Below are 19,205 nucleotides of genomic sequence, written 5' to 3'. Positions count from 1 at the left end.
CAGCTCCAAGACAGTAGACTAGAACATTGTATTACATATTCCAATTTTGATTTTTGAGACGGGAAAGGGGATAAAGAAGCCCAGATAAAGAAAGAAGAATAGCAGATAAAAAAGCACTTCTTCGTGGTCCTTAATCAATCTGAAAAAGTAAAGAAATCTAAATATTAGAACCTGTTTTAAGTTACCCCATTGTGCCCTTTATGCGAACATAAGTGGTCATCATAGAAAATTAGAACAGGTCCCCTACTAACAATATTCAGCAAAATATTGGGGTTTTACCATTAGGATAAGCTGGATAAAAATTAGCAAAAATATTAAATTTTTAATAATATTGAGTTATGTTTTGTTTGCACCAAGGCGTTTATGTACGCATTCATGAACATAGGTGATCATCATAGAAAATTAGAACAGATCCTCCACTAACAATCTTTGGCAAAATATTGCGGTCTTACCATTAGGATAAGCTGGATAAAAAATTAGCTAAAATATTGAATTTTAAATAATACTGAATTATGTTTTGTTGGCACCAAGGCGCTTATGTACGCATTCATGAACATAAGTGATCATCGTAGAAAATTAGAACAGGTCCTACACTAACAATCTTTGGCAAAATATTGGGGTCTTACCATTAGGATAAGCTGGATAAAAAATAGCTAAAATATTGAATTTTAAATATAATGAATAATGTTTTGTTTGCACAATGGCGCTTATCTACGCATTCATGAACATAAGTGATCATCATAAAAAATTAGAACAGATCCTACACTAACAATCTCTGGCAAAATATTGGGGTCTTACCATTAGGATAAGCTGGATAAAAAATTAGCTAAAATATTGAATTTTTAATGAATAATGTTTTGTTTGCACAATGGCGCTTATGTACGCATTCATGGACAAAGGTGTTAATCATAGAAAATCAGAACAGATCCTACACTAACAATCTTTGACAAAATATTAGGGTCTTACCATTTGGATAATCTGGATAAAAAATTGGCTAAAATATTGAATTTGAAATATAATGAATAATGTTTTGTTTGCACGAAGGCGCTTATGTAAACATTCATAAACATAAGTAATTATCATAGAAAATTATAACAAGTCCTACACTAACAATCTTCAGTAAAATATTGGGGTCTTACCATTCGGATAAGCTGGATAAAAATTACCTAAAATATTTAATTTTAAATATAATGAATTATGCGAATTATGTTTTGGTTGCACTTAAGGCGCTTACGTACGCATTTAGAGGAAAGTGCCCGTGCCCATGCTTGATATTGTAAAATGATTTTCAAGGTTTTATGATTATTTTCTGATTAACACACAAACCGAAGCCATTCTTCCACTATAACAAAAAATGTCTCACTTATTAGGTTCATAATCCTACCTCAAAAAGTTCCTGGAAATCCTTAGATTTTCCTCAAGAAGAAAATGGAAATTCAGTGGCGATTTTTATACAAGATGGGTCCGGGGCCTTCCTGTATAATAATTGATTCGATAATTCGGAGGCCCATTTTCACTGAAAAAATTTCACCGAATACAAAAAATTGCACATCAATATTTCGACGGAACTCTAATCTATCTGCTTAAATCGTTTGTACGACTGGTTATTAATTTTAAAATCACTTTTATGTAATTAGCTTGGATCGTATCAAGCATGGGCACTTTCCCCTATGTACATAATTGGTAATTAGAAAATTAGAACAGTTCCTACTTTAACAATGTTCAGTAATGTATTGGGGTTTTACCTCTAGGATAAGTTGTATAATTTTAATTTAATTTTAAATATTGTGAATTATGGTAAGAATTTGCGAAGTTTTTTTTTGTTTACTATTAATTGTATTTATGTACAAGAATCGTCAATCCGGAATAGGCTGGATAATTTGAGTGTCTCTTGGTCTGTTTGACGATTTTTGTATATACTACAATTACTGCTATGCTAACGACCTTCGTGCACTCGTTAACGATTTTTCTTAATGTTAAATGTTAAAGTCTTCTAAATTAATTTAACAGGCAATATATTTTAATGCTTCTGTGACGCTTCTTAATTTTTTTTTCATATTTTTATAGTTTTGTAGTAATTTACGAACGAGGTTAACTCAGTAGTAAACGATATGCATACAAAAACTCTAAAAAATTATATTTAACACATTTCATTTGTTAATATGTGCTATAAACGCAACCATTTCTAGGGAAGTACATAATTCCTTTAACTTTGCTTTCTTATTGCCTACAAAGTGACTGACAAATTTTAAAGATGATAAAGTGCATAATATGTAGTTCAATGTAATTACCAAGATCGAATTTCAAATAAATAAACTTTTGTACCTCAATGAAATATTCTATAAAATAAAATAAAATAAATACAGCAAAGAATAATAGTCATATATTCAGGGGCCCATCAAGCCTAATAAAAAGTGAAGCTATTTTTCACTTTTCCTTGTAAAAATGTTACATCTATTGCACCGCGACTTAAACAAATTTGCTCGTAGTTCTTGTATAATTTTGGCGAACATTATTAAATATGTATTTTTAGATAGCTTTTAATGCACGATTTCGAAATATATTAGATTGATAAGTCAATTCTCTTTAGGAAAAACCTTGTCAATAGTCTTCAGTGCCTCTATGCAAAAACGTATGGAAAAATGAATTGTCGAGAAGCCCCTGCATATATTACTAGCCTTACTAACCGAATTTAGCATAATTGACTTTTACTGATGCTTAGCCTGTCATTTAGGATCCACTATAGGCGTGGCATAATGGCCTATATATCTATATTATCTAATATTTTCAAACTAATACAAATGTTCATAAATCCAGGAAGGGTTCATAGGAGGAGGAGCACTTTGGAAAATCGGTATTTTGAAAAATTGAAGAATTTACTGCCATTCATTTTGCACAGCAGACGCACAAAATGGGGCCAATAAGAGAGCATGGAGATTTGGCAAGGGAATCCAATCTTATTCTCTTCCATTTTCTTCCATTTGGGGATCATGAAGCCAATATGTCATTGAATAATCACTTGTTGGCATTTTCTTCCTTCTGTCCTCCTTAACACGTATAACATAGCATTTTGAGTGCGGGAGGATATATAGAAAGAAAAAAAAAAGCATCAATAACGACGTGTGGCACAGAAACCCCTTTTTTCCGGCACTTCCAACTGATTTTCAGGGGGTTGAAAATCTCTTTTCACCCACCCATCGTGTCTCATTTATTCACTCACATTGCCTCGTATATATTGAGTAACGTCACATAATGGGCAATATTCCATCAAGTGGGGATCTACAGGAGCCGTTTTGAAAGGTTTTCCAGCTACACAAACATCCACTTTAGATCAACACCTTACAGCCCATTTATGCAGATATTCTCCAGGCCGATGGATATGGTTTTAAGAAGTGGGTGGAAGGTGTAATATGAAAATGGGTAAAATATCGCCATTGAGCCACCCTTTTTCCTATACATCCCCCTCCATTCTTCAGCCTCTATGCTCATTGAGAGGAATCAATAGGAAAAGCATGTGCCTATGTAAGAAAATGTGGCATAAAATCTTCCTGGGCTTAGGGAAAGTTTAAGGAGTGAAAAGAGAAAATTGTACGAAATAGATGTGTATACATAAAAGGTGAAACGTCCATCATGCCTTTTCATATAATAAATTCCGTCAAGAGTGTGTAAAGAGCAGAAACATTCATTCAGTAGATGTATGTTTTGCGGGGGATGATGGGGGCGGTGACTGAAAGAAGACTTGAGAGTTATATGGAAAAGGAAGGAAAACTTGACTCTTGTTGTTAGGGATTATATTTGCTGCCTAAACACCTTCAGGGCACCTTTAAGAGTCTCTCCTCCATTCTCCCAAAACCTTCTTCCTCCAACTCCCAAAACGCACTTCTTTCACTCCCCCAATCATTGAATAGAGAGCATCTGTTTGAGTACCAAATTTACCATCACCACTGAAACTTTGCAATCATTTGAGGTGTTACTTCCTTCATCAGATCAGCAAATGAACTAACCTAGAATCCAAACCAGGTATTCACATTTTGCACAAATACGTGAAAGGTTTCTTTGTTACGTACGAACTGGAATTATTTACAATCCCTACCTTTGTGGCTTGAGGTGAAATCGAACTTCGTTCAATCAGGAGAAAACTTTGCAGGAAAATATTTGAATACTTTTATAAATCACGAATACGATAATTGTTTAAACTCATATTTTCCAGTCAATTCATTTGTCCGATCACCAACGGCTTCGTTGTGAAACCCATTCTTTAGAGATAACGATAAGAGATATCGACTTGCGGGTTTCGGCAAAATTTATATTATTGACTAAATTCCTTTTTTTCTCATTTTTAAATACGATTTTTTTTAACACTGATCTGAGATTGGAATTGAATTTTAATACACCAATGATGTCCATCTACTCGTAAAGAACCTTGGAATCAATATCTGGTGAAAACGGATTAAGACCTTTTTTCACTTCTTTCAAATTTTATTCGCTACAACATTTCGTTTCATGGTGTGAGCTCTACGATCCAATCTTGTCCACCAATCTCAGAGTAAATCAAGTGTAGGGGAATTGGGGTAGTAGTAAACAGGGGTAGTTGTAAACACTGTGATTTTTTCATTAATTTTAAGACTCCAGAGGATAAAACCCATAAGCATTCATAGATACCATGGGGATGTATGTCCACAGATGAATTGGTCAATAAAATCCTAATAATTGAAAAATAAAAGTCATTTTTTCCTGAAAATTTTGATATTTCGATTATTTTGGCCATTCGAATTTCCACCTGGAAATTAAAAATTGTGTAAAATAATCGAAATGTAACAATACCAGTTCTTTCCTACATCTTTTAGGATTATATTAATGCATTTACTAGAGAAAATGAGATTCTCAATAATTTTAAAAGAATTAATAATTGGTCAGAAAACAACATTTGGGGTAGATGTAAACAGAGCAAACAGACAATTTCCCCGTAATTGTAGATGGCGCGAGTGTAGAATGAATGGCAAAATATTTTATCTTCTTCTTCTTCATTTCATTCGTTTGACAGCTGCATCTCATGGTGGCAAATTTTTCGTTAAGTTCAATAAGAAGTCACATGATGTCAAAATATGAGGAAAATGCATTGAAAAATGTTTTTGATTTGCATGCTTTTAGTTTTCTTGCTATTTTAATTATTCTTTGTAAAAAGTATAGTGATTTTTTGAAAAATAAACAGTCTTTATATATCTCTTACGTAATTAAAATAATTGAAAGTGGTGCAAAGTTAAATTGAAGGCTGAAAAAAGGATGTTTACATCCTCCCCAGAAAGTGTTTACTTCTACCCCAGGTATTTTGTGAAAAGAGAAAAATGCACAGTGACACAAATTTTATTTTTATGGAAAACTTAATTGTTTTCCAGCATCCGCATTATCTTTGATGAATTGCCTATACCCATGGGTAAAACATGAGCTAAGAAATATTTTCCAAAAATCACTATGTGCTTGGAAAATCACGTCAAATTCGCATCTACTGAAAATGTTTACATGTGCCCCAGTCTCCCCTAACGATATATACCTGATGAAGGGGATATCGAATTCCCGAAACGTTGTAGCGAATAAAAATTGAAAGAAGCGAAAAAAGGTCTTAATCCGTTTTCACCAGATATTGCACTCCACTAGACCGTACAATAATCAAACCTTGAAACCTATAAAAGATCCTAGTAAATGGTATCAGTTTTCTCAACACGACCAAAAATTTGCCTTTGAATGTCGTAAATCTACTAACCACAATCTTCTGTTTCTGCATTTTGTTGGCATATTTTGTTGGCATATTTTGTTGGCCCTATCCCAAATCCAGGCAAAGATCTTTCAAATCCATTACAGACCGATTAATTTCTTAAGTTCTTTAAGTAAACTTAAAAAAATCACACTAAATCGTCTTGAGCAAACGCTTCAGTAAATTTCTGTAAAAAATGCTCGTCAAATGATCATCTTACGAACAATGTTTGTGAAAGAAGTACAAGCTTTTATGAACTTGCTTGTGAATTACACGATTTACAAGCATTTCGTAAATCCCCAAAATAAATTCACAAACATTTAGGGTAAGGGCTCATAATTTTGACCAGTCTGCTTATAAGCATCGATGTTCCAAGTTTGAAATGCGATATTTTCGATATTTTTTTTTTAAATTTTTTTTTAATTTTTTTTTTTAATTTCTGCGGCTATTAAATGCGGTTTCTTTGGGCCCGGTTGCCAAATATTCATTTTCGTAGGGAGCGGCTGGGGACTTTTAGTGTTACTCTCTTTTCAGAAGGATTGTTTAGAAACTTAGCAAGCTATTTATTGTCTTATTTTTACTAAAATTAGTTTTATTACGTTTAAAAATGAATTGATATGTAGAGGTGAATTTGGTTCTTATTTTGGACAATTTGGTTATTAATTTGGACAACTTGGCTGTAAATTTGGACAGCTAATCCGCCTCAATAGGATGCCCATTGTTCTTCATTTGATGAACCAATCTTACCAAGTCCTCTTCCTGTTCATGTAAGGGAAACGTGGAATGTCACAAGAAGCCCGGAAACTTTCCATATCATTCACTAAAGTGAGTTGACTTCGGTGCTCCAAGTACGTGCGGATTCGCTCATTCCCTGACCTTTCCGGGAGCCTTTCAAGGCATTTCTCGCTACATCTCTTTCGTAGAGATGATGCTCCTTTGTTTCTCCAGGCATTTGTCCAACCTAGTCATCATAAAAGCTATAACTTCACGAAATTTCGTGAGAAAAACACCTGTCCAAAATAAGGAGTATCACCTCACTGGTGAATGTCTTAGAAAATTTCCCATTTTTCACACGAAAAATCTAATTCACAAGGCAAATCTCACTTCAGGCCCAATGTACAAATCACCACTAACGTGAATTAACACAATTTTCAATAAATATTCAATAATATCACTCAGTAAAAGCGAAGAAATATTGTTAGTACTTCACCACAGCTAAATAAGACTGAAGTAAACACGAAGTTCTGTCATATTTCTCGTAGGCAATTGCTCACACTGAATTTTCAACAAAGCAATTTCAAATCAAATCATATTCAAAATTTAACGTATTTAGTGTTAAAATCTTCCAAAAAGAACAAATAAGGTAAAGTACCCTTTATTCGACCGGTTCCTCTATTCGACCGGTAGATTTATTTATTCAATTTAATTATATTTGCTATAATATTTTGTATATGATCTAACATTAATAGGTCAATTATTCTTTAAATAATACGAATCAGTGACAAATTCATAGAAATTGATGAAATTCACCATCAAATATTAAAAAATTGACCCGCCGGTCGAATAGAGGAACCCGGTCGAGTAAGGGTACTTTACCTTATTTAGATAGAATTCATTATTCATCAAATATTGGAATAAAAATCCATCATTTTAATCAATTTATTTTTAGTGTCCAATTTTATCCCCAAGGTGTCCAAAATAAGAAACTGGACAAAATTATGAGCCTTTTCCCTATCTTGCTTTTAAATTTTAATTTTGGATTTTATCTTTTAAACTATCAACTTTAGATATAAAATATGTAGCATCAAAGTCATCACGTTATACGTTATTATTTTAAGCTTCCAGGATAAGAGCTCAGTCATGTGTATGAAAGATATGAATTAAAGAATTTTATCTACGATTCCATTCCATATAATTAAGACTTTCTGTATACTTTTAAACTGAAAAATTAATATGTTATTTTCAAAAGAATGCTATTTTTATGAACAATATAGATCCTGAGTACAACATACAAGTTCCTCAACAACAAATGGCTTCTCTGAAATGTTGACATTCTGAGGTAAAATATTAATATGGAATCGTTGATACGTAGATGTGTAGGTGTCTCAAACAGTAATAAATCTCTTGAAGAATTTCATAATCTTCCCTTAACATGAATTTGTGGGCATCCCAGAATATTGAAGTAGTTTTCATAATCCATTTTCACACAGACTTTTCATGGATTCAGATGCGAAAATTCTTTTTAGGAGTTACGTTTTGACGCTATAAAAAGTATAATTAATAAATTGCCAGACTTTATTTCGGGATATAAAAATTATTGCACTCTAAGAGGAAAAGTAATGAAAAAAAACCCTCACCTGGGGCTTTATTTCACCTTTTGACGATTCTGGCACGTACATGGTGAGCTTTTGAAATAATATCTACTAAATTTTCTTCATCAAAGAACTCAGCAAGGAAAAGTTATATGGAGCAAAAAACCAAGTTACAATACTTTAAATGATGTTGAAGAGAAGCGTTTTTGGGTGGAAAAGAATAATAAAAATATTTGCTAACATTTTGTGTTGCAAAATTTTCATATAACACTCACTGTTAGAAATATGAAAGAAAACCAGAAAAGAAAAACAAACAACATATCAAGTTTCCTCTAAATTATCAAATGATTTATTCTGTATGTTATCGCAATGTTTTTGGAAAATAAAAATCCATTGTATGTGTATAAATTGGATCAAAAGAAAATAAATAGAAGAAACATTGTATTTTGAAAAATAAAAGGTCGTATTAAAAATAAATCGCTACCATACTTCAAATAGCATGTGAAATACGAGTAAGCACCAAGTCCTTTTGGTGAAATGCAGCAACTTTTTCAAGTAAAGCTGAAATAGCATTAACTTTCCCGTCGACTGACTAATTGATGACTTTTAAACTGCTCAGTTTTTGTTCAAAAATTCATGAATTTTTGCTCGAAATGCCATTTATTGAACAAGTATATACGTCAAGTTTTGTCTGGAATAAAGTTAATAATATCACTAGCAATAATTAAATAAAGATGAAAGCTTATGTAATAGAAATTGATTAAAAATAATGGTTTGAGATAAAATCCTTTACAAAACGCTGCTACTGTGGTCCGATGTGAAATCCTACCTTGCCAGATCGGTCTGAAACTTTTAATGTTCATGTTTTGACACTCTTAAAACACGAATATCCTTGGGAATATTATATCCGCTAAAATCATTCCGTTCGTCGTATAACAGCTTTGAGAGAGAAAATGGAAAGGAATATCGATAAGAGATTTTCTGCAAAGGTTGTCGATGAATGTCTAGAAGTTATTGATATCAGATCCACCCCTTTCTGCTATTTTGGAACACCCCAAATTTTGTGTCTATAACAATTCTATTCCTATACCGATCTCAAATTTTAAAAATATATTATATACGTTTTAGACCTTTCGATTAAAAAAAAAGACTACTCGCTCCGATTCTTTTTATCCGAGCTACAAACGGTCAAATATGTATCCTTAAATGACCATATAAGAAAGTATTATATCAAAGTATTGATAATCTTGGATGATATGGAAAGGTCTCGTTAAATGTGGTAAATCTTAAGAGCATCCCAACTTCACACAATTTAATCGAATAGCCATTTAACCCTTTAAGGACGATTGGGTCACCCATGACCCATAGAGAAAATAATTTTTCCTGACTACCTGAAGTTATTTCTTTCTAATGTTTGTACATAATCACGAAGTAGAAAGATGTAGAAATCTAGGATATTTTTTGAAAATCTCCAGCTACTTGCTATATAAAAAATATTTGAGCTCAAAAATAACGATTTTCAAATTTTCACGTTGGTGCTTGAATTTTAATATTTTTAATATTTCTAATTTCTTTTTCAGCAAAAACCTCTTGGGACTAGAAACTATAATAACTATACATAATATTTCTCAACAAAGTAAAAATTATAGTTTATTGGTATTTTCAGGAAAGCTTAATAATTTTCATGGGTCATATATGACCCAATCGTCCATAAAGGTAAAAAACACAGAATTTGTCTCTAGTGGATTTTCGAAGATTTGAGGTTAGACTGTTTCATGTTTTTGTTTATGTGTGCGCAAAATAGATAATTATTCGTGTAATATTGTGTGATATATCAATTAGCTCAGATTTCCCAGTGCAATACTGACTGAAGATGGTAATATTTTGATAATTTATAAGATACTTCTGTGTATAAGTTGTAAATTCATAACTTTTTACTCTTGTATATGACTTCAAAAATGGAAAAAAAAATTTCATGATCAATGAACCCGAAATCATCCACATATTATGCCCGGAAGATAGCGATGATGCCGACAATCTTGTCCTGAACGAAAGCGACATAATATATTTGGAACAAGACGTGGATGAAGTGGACTTTGAAGTCTTCATCGAGAACGTATCAACTCCGGAAGAACTCCCGGATCCACAGCAATGTGCAACTGTACGTCTGAAATTCCCAGAGACAAACAACATTGCACCTACGCATTACAATCAAACATTTTTCGAAGAAAACTGAGGTGCACATGGTGCTATCAGAAAAGAAGATTATAAGACCAATTGTATTTGTCAGGCAGCGACATTTATCTCTGTGTTATCTTACCAGTATGCGAAATTTGTTTCGATGAATATCATAAAAATTAAAAATGAAGGAAATAATACATTTTTTTCATAAAAATTATTGTTTTTATGTACAAGTCTTCAAGAATCTTTGAGACCAAAAATTGAATGAGATTTTTTTAAATTAATTTTTGATCGTTTTAATTTTTACTCGTACTCTAAATATTTATTTTTATTATTACAAATATATTCAAGTTATTTATCTTTCAAAAATAACAGAGCAAACGAGTAAACTAGTCGTCTGGAAGATTTTATGCTTTTTTACCTTTAAGGCCGATTGGGTCATATATGACCCATAGATTTCCAGGACTCCTAGGGATGGGAAAATTTCTTTTTAACCATAAATCTCTTATTTAGGGTAAAATATCGAGGGAAACTTGATTTCGTTGAATTTCGCTCAGCGGAAAGCTTTTCGTCCTTAAAGGGTTAATCGAAAAATCGATTTTTGAAAATATTATATGAAATATTTCGAAAACTAGACAAAGCAATTTGATTCAATACCGGTAATCGCTGGTATCCCTTTCGATATATTTATAAACGTATTTGCCATGAGATTATCCATTTCTTTAGCACATTTTGTACATCTTGTGTCTGAATCTGATTAGCATTTATTGAAAACTGCATCAACGTTTTCTTAATGTTTATTTGCGAGGTTAAGTAAATTTTGATTATGATAAATTCTTTTTTTTTGTAACAACATTGTGGCTTTGCACTTGTTCAAATTTGATATCATAAATATGCGAGAATACTTATACTTGAATCCTCAAATTCTCAAGAAATATAGAATTTATTTGTATAGATTTTTTATTATTGTCTAACTTCTGACTTTATACTCAGTCCGCTCTTCAAATACCAAACCAACTACATTCTTCTCAGTTGGAAAGTTTTTCTCAGTGAAAATTGCTGGTATATTTTTCATACCCATAATTTCTAGAGAGGCAACTCCAAAGATTTTTCTCCATCGTGAAAAATTCACTGTGCTCTTTCAGAATGAGAAATGACAGGACAATGGATGATACCGTGAATGAAGTGTCGAGTGGCTGAAGCCAGAGACAGAGAAGAGATTCTTCTTTTCACAGTGGTTTTCTATGCCCAGAGGCGATGACAATTGTCTTGCGATGCGACTGTGAATCCCAACGTATTCCTCGCCACGTGAACCTCCTGCTGATTCAAGATTCGTGAGCATGAAATTCAGCCGGAGAGAGCATTCTTGACTATGAAGGGTGAATTTTAATGAAGTCTATAGTTGGGAAATAAAGCAGATCCCTGTTTTTCGTCAAGAACCATCACACCGCAGAAACAAACGACAACGCCAGGGAAGCTCATGGAGAAAACGGTTTTCCCCCCAAGGAGTACGAGAAGGTGTCTTTTCCTTGCCATCTTCGGTAATGCCCTCTTACCGAGTCCCATATGGAAAAATATAATGTGCAGAAAGGAAATTCTTAGAGAAAAAGCGGATACAGTATTATGTATTTTTGCACATTCTCACAATTCACCGGGAGTCACCCTCGAAATTCACATGCAATTCTTTCTATACGTCGACCCCCCCCTAAGAAGAAACTTCTCTCCACTTGATAAAATTCAAGGAGTGAAGTATTCAAGAAATATATACGAGGGATGCTTTCCCGGGGTGGATGAAGAAAAGTTAAGATTCTCACAAACTGTACAGCGACTCGCTTCCAAAATGCCACTCTCTTATACACACAATATTGAGCATTTTTTCTTATACTTTATGGGGTAAAAAGATAAATAAAAATGCTGAAATAATGCCAATTTCAACAATTTATGCTCCAAAAACGAAATGTATGCGCGGGGCGGTAAATTCAGTGAAAACATGTTCCACAGAAGAATTTTGTGATCATTGTTTACATATAACTGAATTTCGCAAATGTAACATTTTATACTGCTACCATTTTCGGAAATGGGCGTTCACAATATACAGCGATATTTAATTGAAAAGACAGTAATGTGGGAAGGTTATATACATTCACAGTGGAATCGTATGTTGTAATAGACAAAGCAAAAACATAAAGAGGATGAAATGCTTTACATCACAGTCTAAAAAACAACAGTCAAGTAATGACCTACTTGGTCATAATCGCAGTAGAGGACAGCAGTTTCACTTTGTGTCCAGAATAAGTTTTTATGAATGAATAATGTTCCCACCCAATGTTATTTCATTTCATCCTCTCATGTATATTTTTCTCCGTCGCTCCAATAGAAAAATGCAATAAGTTGTCTCAGCGTACTTTTCAGCCACGCCACACAATGAAACATCAACTGCGCGCGATACTTTTTCTCTCCATCACTCCTGCGAGTTCAAAGCGGGAGATCGAAAGAGGAGAGAAAAATACTCTGGCGCGCGCAGTTCACACAGACAACACATACACTTAAATCAAATTCCGCCGCTCAAGTTTACTCGCTCGCACTCGCAAGTATCAAACGGCAGTGCGAAAGGAAAAAATAACACTCTCACCACTCACACAGTACATCTTGTGAATTGCTCGATCTCTACAGTGTGGAAGAAAAATAATGTAATCCATTGATTTTCTAATACCTCAAAATTTTTATCTTTCTCACTTAAATCTTAATTGAATTGAATAAAAATAAAACCCATCTAATATGTAAAGCTTTTAGAACCAGTCTAAATAGTGCTGAAAATGGTGAAAATGTAAGAGAAATTATATCATTTGATTTCTTGTAGTGTAATTTTCGTATTAGAATTATTATATACTGGATAAGCAAACAGATAATACAAAAGTAAAAAAAAATACATGGTAAAAGGGAAAGGGAAAAGTAACCGATTAAAAATAATTCAATAAAGTAAATAAATAAATTTATTAAAAACCATTAGAGAATATTTCCATATCGCTCTTTGGAAATTACAAGGGGTTAACTCACTTTCGGCAATTTTTCAGAAGCTAGCATGAAAGATTTAACTTTGTGTAAGTAATTATCTCAGTTCAATGACCGACCAAAAACAATTTATTTCTTTTCTATTTGTATGAGCATTAATATAAACATCGAAACATATAAATTTTCAGCTTTTAAAATATGTATTTTTACGAGTTAGGTCCTTGTGATTCTAAATGATCCACAAATTTTGCTGAAATTAGAACAAGGAAGGATCAACTTGCTTGAGTTAGTCCTTTGTTTCACAAAAAATTGAACGATAAATCTATTTTGTGCCCCTTTACTTCAAACGAAATTGCGCAAGCAATCAGAAAGTTTAAAATTTTGAAAAACTTTTCTAATAACGAAATTTAATGACTTATATCATCCGAAAATTTATTAAATTCTCTTTCTAAGTGTATTAAAATCTCAAAATCGCAAAAAAGTGAGTTGGCTCCTTGTAATTTCCAAGGAGCGATACGTATGTCATTATTTTGTAATATTTGTCCTTTTAATTGTGATAATCGTAATAAACATGTATTCGTCAATTATTTTTAGTGAGGTTCCTTTTAGTTGGGAAGATTATTATGGTAATTTGAGAACAGGAAAAGTTCTCAGATTACTATAAAGATTTTCTTAATTAAAGATCACAAATATCTCTTTAGAAGATTACAAAACATGTTTATTATGTTTGTCACACTTTAACCCTTTAAGAACGATTGGAACACCGGTGTCCCATAAAGAAAATAATTTTTCCTGACTACTTAAAGTTATTTTTTATTATGTTAGTACGTAATTGCAAAGTACAAGGTTGAAAGAATCTAGAATATTTTTTGCAAGTCTCCAGCTATTTGCAATTATAGTAAATTTTTAATGTAAAAATGACGAATTTTTATATTCTCATAATGAAAATTAATTTTAAATTTCTTTTATACTTTCAATTTTTTTTAAGCGAAACCGTTTGGGAAAAAGAAACTACAATATCAAACATAATATTTTTCGTTAGAGTGAAAATTATCTGCCATTGGTATTCTCAGAAAATTTACTTAAATTTTTTGGCTATTTTTGTCCCTATCGCTCATAGAGGTCAGAAATACACCGAATCAGATTCTGATGCATTTTCTAAGGTTAGATGTAAGCCTTTTTACTAATTTTGTTTATCGGTTTCATTTCTATTGCTGATTTTCGGTCCGCAAAAACTGTCTCGTCGTTAAACGGTTAGAGCACAAAAATATAAAATATTCTCATATACGTATGTCATTATTCTAAAATATTTTCCTTCGATCAAGAGAGTCAGAATAAAATTATAAATTCACACATTTGGAGAATATTTTTTCTGTCATACGCTTAGAGGTTCTCGGGGTTCTCAGACACATTACTGAATTCATTGATGCAACTTTACAAATTACCTAATTTTGGCATGCCAAGTTAATAATAATTTTGGCATGCCAAGTTAATAATAATAATAATAATATATTTATTCACAAAAATAGGATCATCCCTTTTACAATTGTGAAAGAAAAAAAAAGAAAAAAAATGAGAAAAAAAAGAAATTAACAAATTCAGGAGTTTAAATTAAGGTACGAATAAAAAGAAAATGTAAAGAAAAATAAAAGAAAAAGAAAGTAAAGAAAAATTCCTAAGCTCCTTTGGCTTCGTCTTGGAAAAAATTTCGAATGGCAGCTGCAGAAGAGCGCCTTTCATTCGGGACACTATTAAAAGCAGTGACGCCCTTAACCAGAAGACTCGGCAGGTACTCGGGACATCCAGAAATCAATAGATGAAACAGAAACAGTACAGCTCTCATTTCCAAAAGGGATGTTAAATCACATCCAATGAAAACGTTTCGGTATGGAGTGATGTGATCCCGGCGGTTTATGCCGCAAATATACCTGACTCAATCATTAAAGGAAACCGTCAGCCGAAGAATTGTGTCACTATCCGTCGTAAAAATAGCTCTGCTCCGTAATTAAAAAAAGGAAGATGAAGCGCTGGCTCGAGAATCAAACGAGTGTTATAGGGCGTGATGTCCCGGAAGCTCTAAGGGTATACAGAGAATAGTTGATCTTTCGGCAAATAGATATGGCCTGATCAGACCATTAGAGAGTTGCATTGAAGATTATGCCCATGTTTTCCACCTGATCAGAAAAAGGAATAATTTCACCATAAAGGTGTAATGGATAGAAATCAAGGGAAACTCCTTTTTTAGAAATTACAATAGTTTGAGACTTTTTAGGATTCAAAATCAACCCATATCATAAGTCATCATAAGTCGAAAAGTCTGAAGGGAATTGGAGGGCTCAATGATGATAGTAAAAAACTTCGAAAAAACTCGTATCCCCCGCTATAGGGGGTGAAGTTGGGGTTCAAAATTTATAATTTTGGCCATAGCAGACAGAAGGTTGGAAATAGAACCATGGGGTCTTCGAGTGATCCCCCTATATGTTGATTTTGGAAATCTAACTGTGACTTTCATTTTCCCTCCACCCCTTCTCTTCTCTTAAAAAACGTGTTTTTCGGTTTCGAAAACTACTCATCAAATAGTTTTCATTGTCACCTGCTTTCGACGTTGTCCTGACGGATATATGAGTCATTCATAGCAAAAGCCCTGTATGTCCAGTGGTGACATCAAAACACCTCCCCAGAAATTTAGACAGCAAAAAGCGGCTACATAAAATTGGGCAGTAAAAAAAACCATTTAACACGAATTTCTCAGACTGTAACTGAGTTCAATTTTGAATCGAAAAGCGATTTCTGATTTTTTAAGATAATACAACATTTTCATAATTTTTCTAAAATTCAGATCTTCTTTATCCACATGATGACTATCCCCAGAATTGTTCTGGACAGAACATTCTTTTGCTTCTCCTGACTTTTCTTCCAGAACTGTTCGGATTCTAGGTCCATCCACATGATGACCATCACCAAAACACAGGAAATTTTAGACAGGAAATTCTTCTGCTTTTTCTTGATTTTTCTAACAGAAATGATCAGTTCTGAGTTCAACCACATGGTGACTATACCTGGCATTTTTTTTATATGTTCAAACCCCATAGACAGTGGAGCCGAAAGTAGATAGTAGGTGAGATTATTAAAAATCTCACCTAACATTGTAAAATGTATCAGATAAAATTTTCCATAACCTATGTAGTAAAGAAAATTGAACAGCCGAATGTGTATCGGTGTGATCTTACTTTTTCTTCTCTGTCGCTATCACTCCAATAGAATTGCAGCTATGCGGCAACCGGAATAATCGTAAAAATAGAAAAACGAGTCTAGGGATTTTTTTCTCGTACTTCTCTAGCTTCGCATCAGGTTTAGTAAAAGAATGTCTTATTTTGAAACAATTACCAAACAAAAACTATGTTTAAACAATATAAAGCCTCTGGTACTTTAAAGTGTAAAAAAACTCAGCTGGATTGAATAGAATTCCTCAAAAATTAATGAAAATGCTCCAGAATTAGTATAAAACACGCACTACTTAAGAAAAAAGAAACAGTGTTGGCAAAAGAAGATTGGTAGCAAAGAATTTACGGTATGATGACATCACACTACGTGTCAGAGATTATAGAGCATTCCCACGAAATTTAATTGTGACCTTTTGGTTATCGAGCGCATAAGATTACGCATTGCTGAATCATAAAACGGTAATGGCGCTTAAAATCACGCACAGCTGAATCATAAAACGATAAATGCGCTTGAAATCACGCACAACACCATTATAAAACGGTAAATACACTTAAAATCACGAACAACTGAATCATAAAACGGTGAATGCGCTTAAAACCACGCATAGCTCAATGACAAAACGGTAAATACGCTTAAAATCACGCACAACACCATTATAAAACGGTAAATACGCTTAAAATCATGCATAGCTCAATAATAAAAAGGTATATGCGCTTAAAATTACGCACTGCTGAATCATAAAACGGTAAATGTGCTTAAAATCACGCACAGCTGAATCATAAAATGGTAAATACGCTTAAAATCACGAACAGTTGAATCATAAAACCGTAAATGCGCTTAAAATCATGCATAGTTCAATATTAAAAAGGTTTAATTAAAAATATTACAATCACGCACAGCTCAATCATAAAACGGTACTTTTTAATGTACTTGTCATTACATACAGATCAATCACGAAACGCTTGGGATTGCGCATAAAAAAGCGCATTCTTAACTGTTTTATGATTGATCTGTGTGTAATTTTAAGCGTATTTACCGTTTCATGATCAAGATGTGCGTGATTTTAAGCACATTTACTGTCTTATCATTCAGCTGTGCGTGATTTTAAGCGAATTTACCGTTTTATGATCAAGCTCGTGATTTTAAGCGTATTTACCGTTTCATGATTCAGCTGTGCGTGATTTTAAGCACATTTACCGTTTTATGATTCACCAGTGTGTGATTTTAAGCGCATTTACCGTTTTACGTTTAAGCTATGGGTGATTTTATTCGCATTATTCGTTTTATAATGGAATTGTGCGTGATTTTAAGCATATTAATGTTTTGTGATTCAGCTGTGCAGATTTTAAGCGAATTTAACGAATTGAGATAGAGTTTTGCGTGATTTTAAGCACATTACCGTTTTACGATGGAGTTGTGCGTGATTTTAAACGCATTTACTGTTTTATGATTGAGCAGAGCGTATTTTTAGCGTTTTTTTTTTTTTTACAAATTTTATACTTGAGCTATTTGTACCACAGGGTTACTCGTTTTATGCTTGAACTGTGCATGTTTTAAATATACTTTTTACCGTTTTGTGATTGATCTGCGTAGTTTTTCTAAAGATGTCTAGTATGACTTTAAAATATTTAATTTTAAAAATATTCCTTCCATAAAATAGGATTTTTTGTTCATGATAGTATATAGGTTTTTATTTACTTGAAATTCAATACAATAATCATTACACAGGTATACAGTGAAAAAAATTCTTAAGAAGTATTAGTTGATTATTATGCTATTGGGTGTGCTGATTTATAAAATGACTTTAATTTTTTTCAATCACATCGCAATTCTGAGAATTTATTTTTTTTGCCATTTAGCTGTTTAGTTTTACTTTATTGATTATATCTCCGGTTCTAGTGAACGGAATTTAAATTTTAGATATCCGTTGGAAAGGTGAAGAGTTACCCTACAACTTTATATTAGTACATGAAATCTGTAAAACCACCCCTTGAGGGTGAAATAATGAGGTTTTCGTAAAAAGTCTCCAAAAAATGCTTTGTACTGAGGTTTTAAAAAAATCATAATAAACAAACTAAACCCGATATTTCGGTGCTCTCTTTGGGAGAACATAAGGGGTCCTTGGGGGTATATATTTGACCATAGAGACGCCTCCTGTGAATTCTCTTAATGTCTCATTTATTGATCTTAGTCATTTTTGGAAATACAAAAATTTTATCTTATAGCAAATTGTGCTAGGGTTTTTTGAGATTCGATTCTTTAGAGTCGGGAAATTAATTCTTTAGCAATAGATTGCTAAAGAAGCCAAAATTGCTTAAGACCATAGAAACTTATTAAAATCTTAGAGACTTAGACTTAAGACACCTATGAAACACACGTTCACACTACATTCAAGTGCATTTTTATAATATTTCCCTATACCTTCTGAAATAATTCTGAGCACATAGAATTCTATACATATGGCTGGATAGAGGGCTCCTCGCGCCATATAAGTAAATAAATTTTTAATACTTTACAAAAAAGTCATATTTGTACGAAAATATTTTCAAAATCTAACACTCTATCTTCTGTATTTTTAATAGAGTTTCTGAATGAGTTAATTGAATTTATGCTGTTAGTGCTGAACGACAAATTAGGCGCAAAGTTTTTTGTGAGTCGAAATTGAGTATTGGGATGATTCCGCGATAAAGAAGGACAGCTTTGAGGCTTCTTTTCGGTGGGTC

This window comes from Phlebotomus papatasi, chromosome 2 (genome assembly GCF_024763615.1).
Source record: "Phlebotomus papatasi isolate M1 chromosome 2, Ppap_2.1, whole genome shotgun sequence".
Classification (NCBI taxonomy): domain Eukaryota; kingdom Metazoa; phylum Arthropoda; class Insecta; order Diptera; family Psychodidae; genus Phlebotomus; species Phlebotomus papatasi.
The sequence above is the reverse complement of the archived record's forward strand: the minus strand, read 5'-3'. Positions refer to the sequence as shown.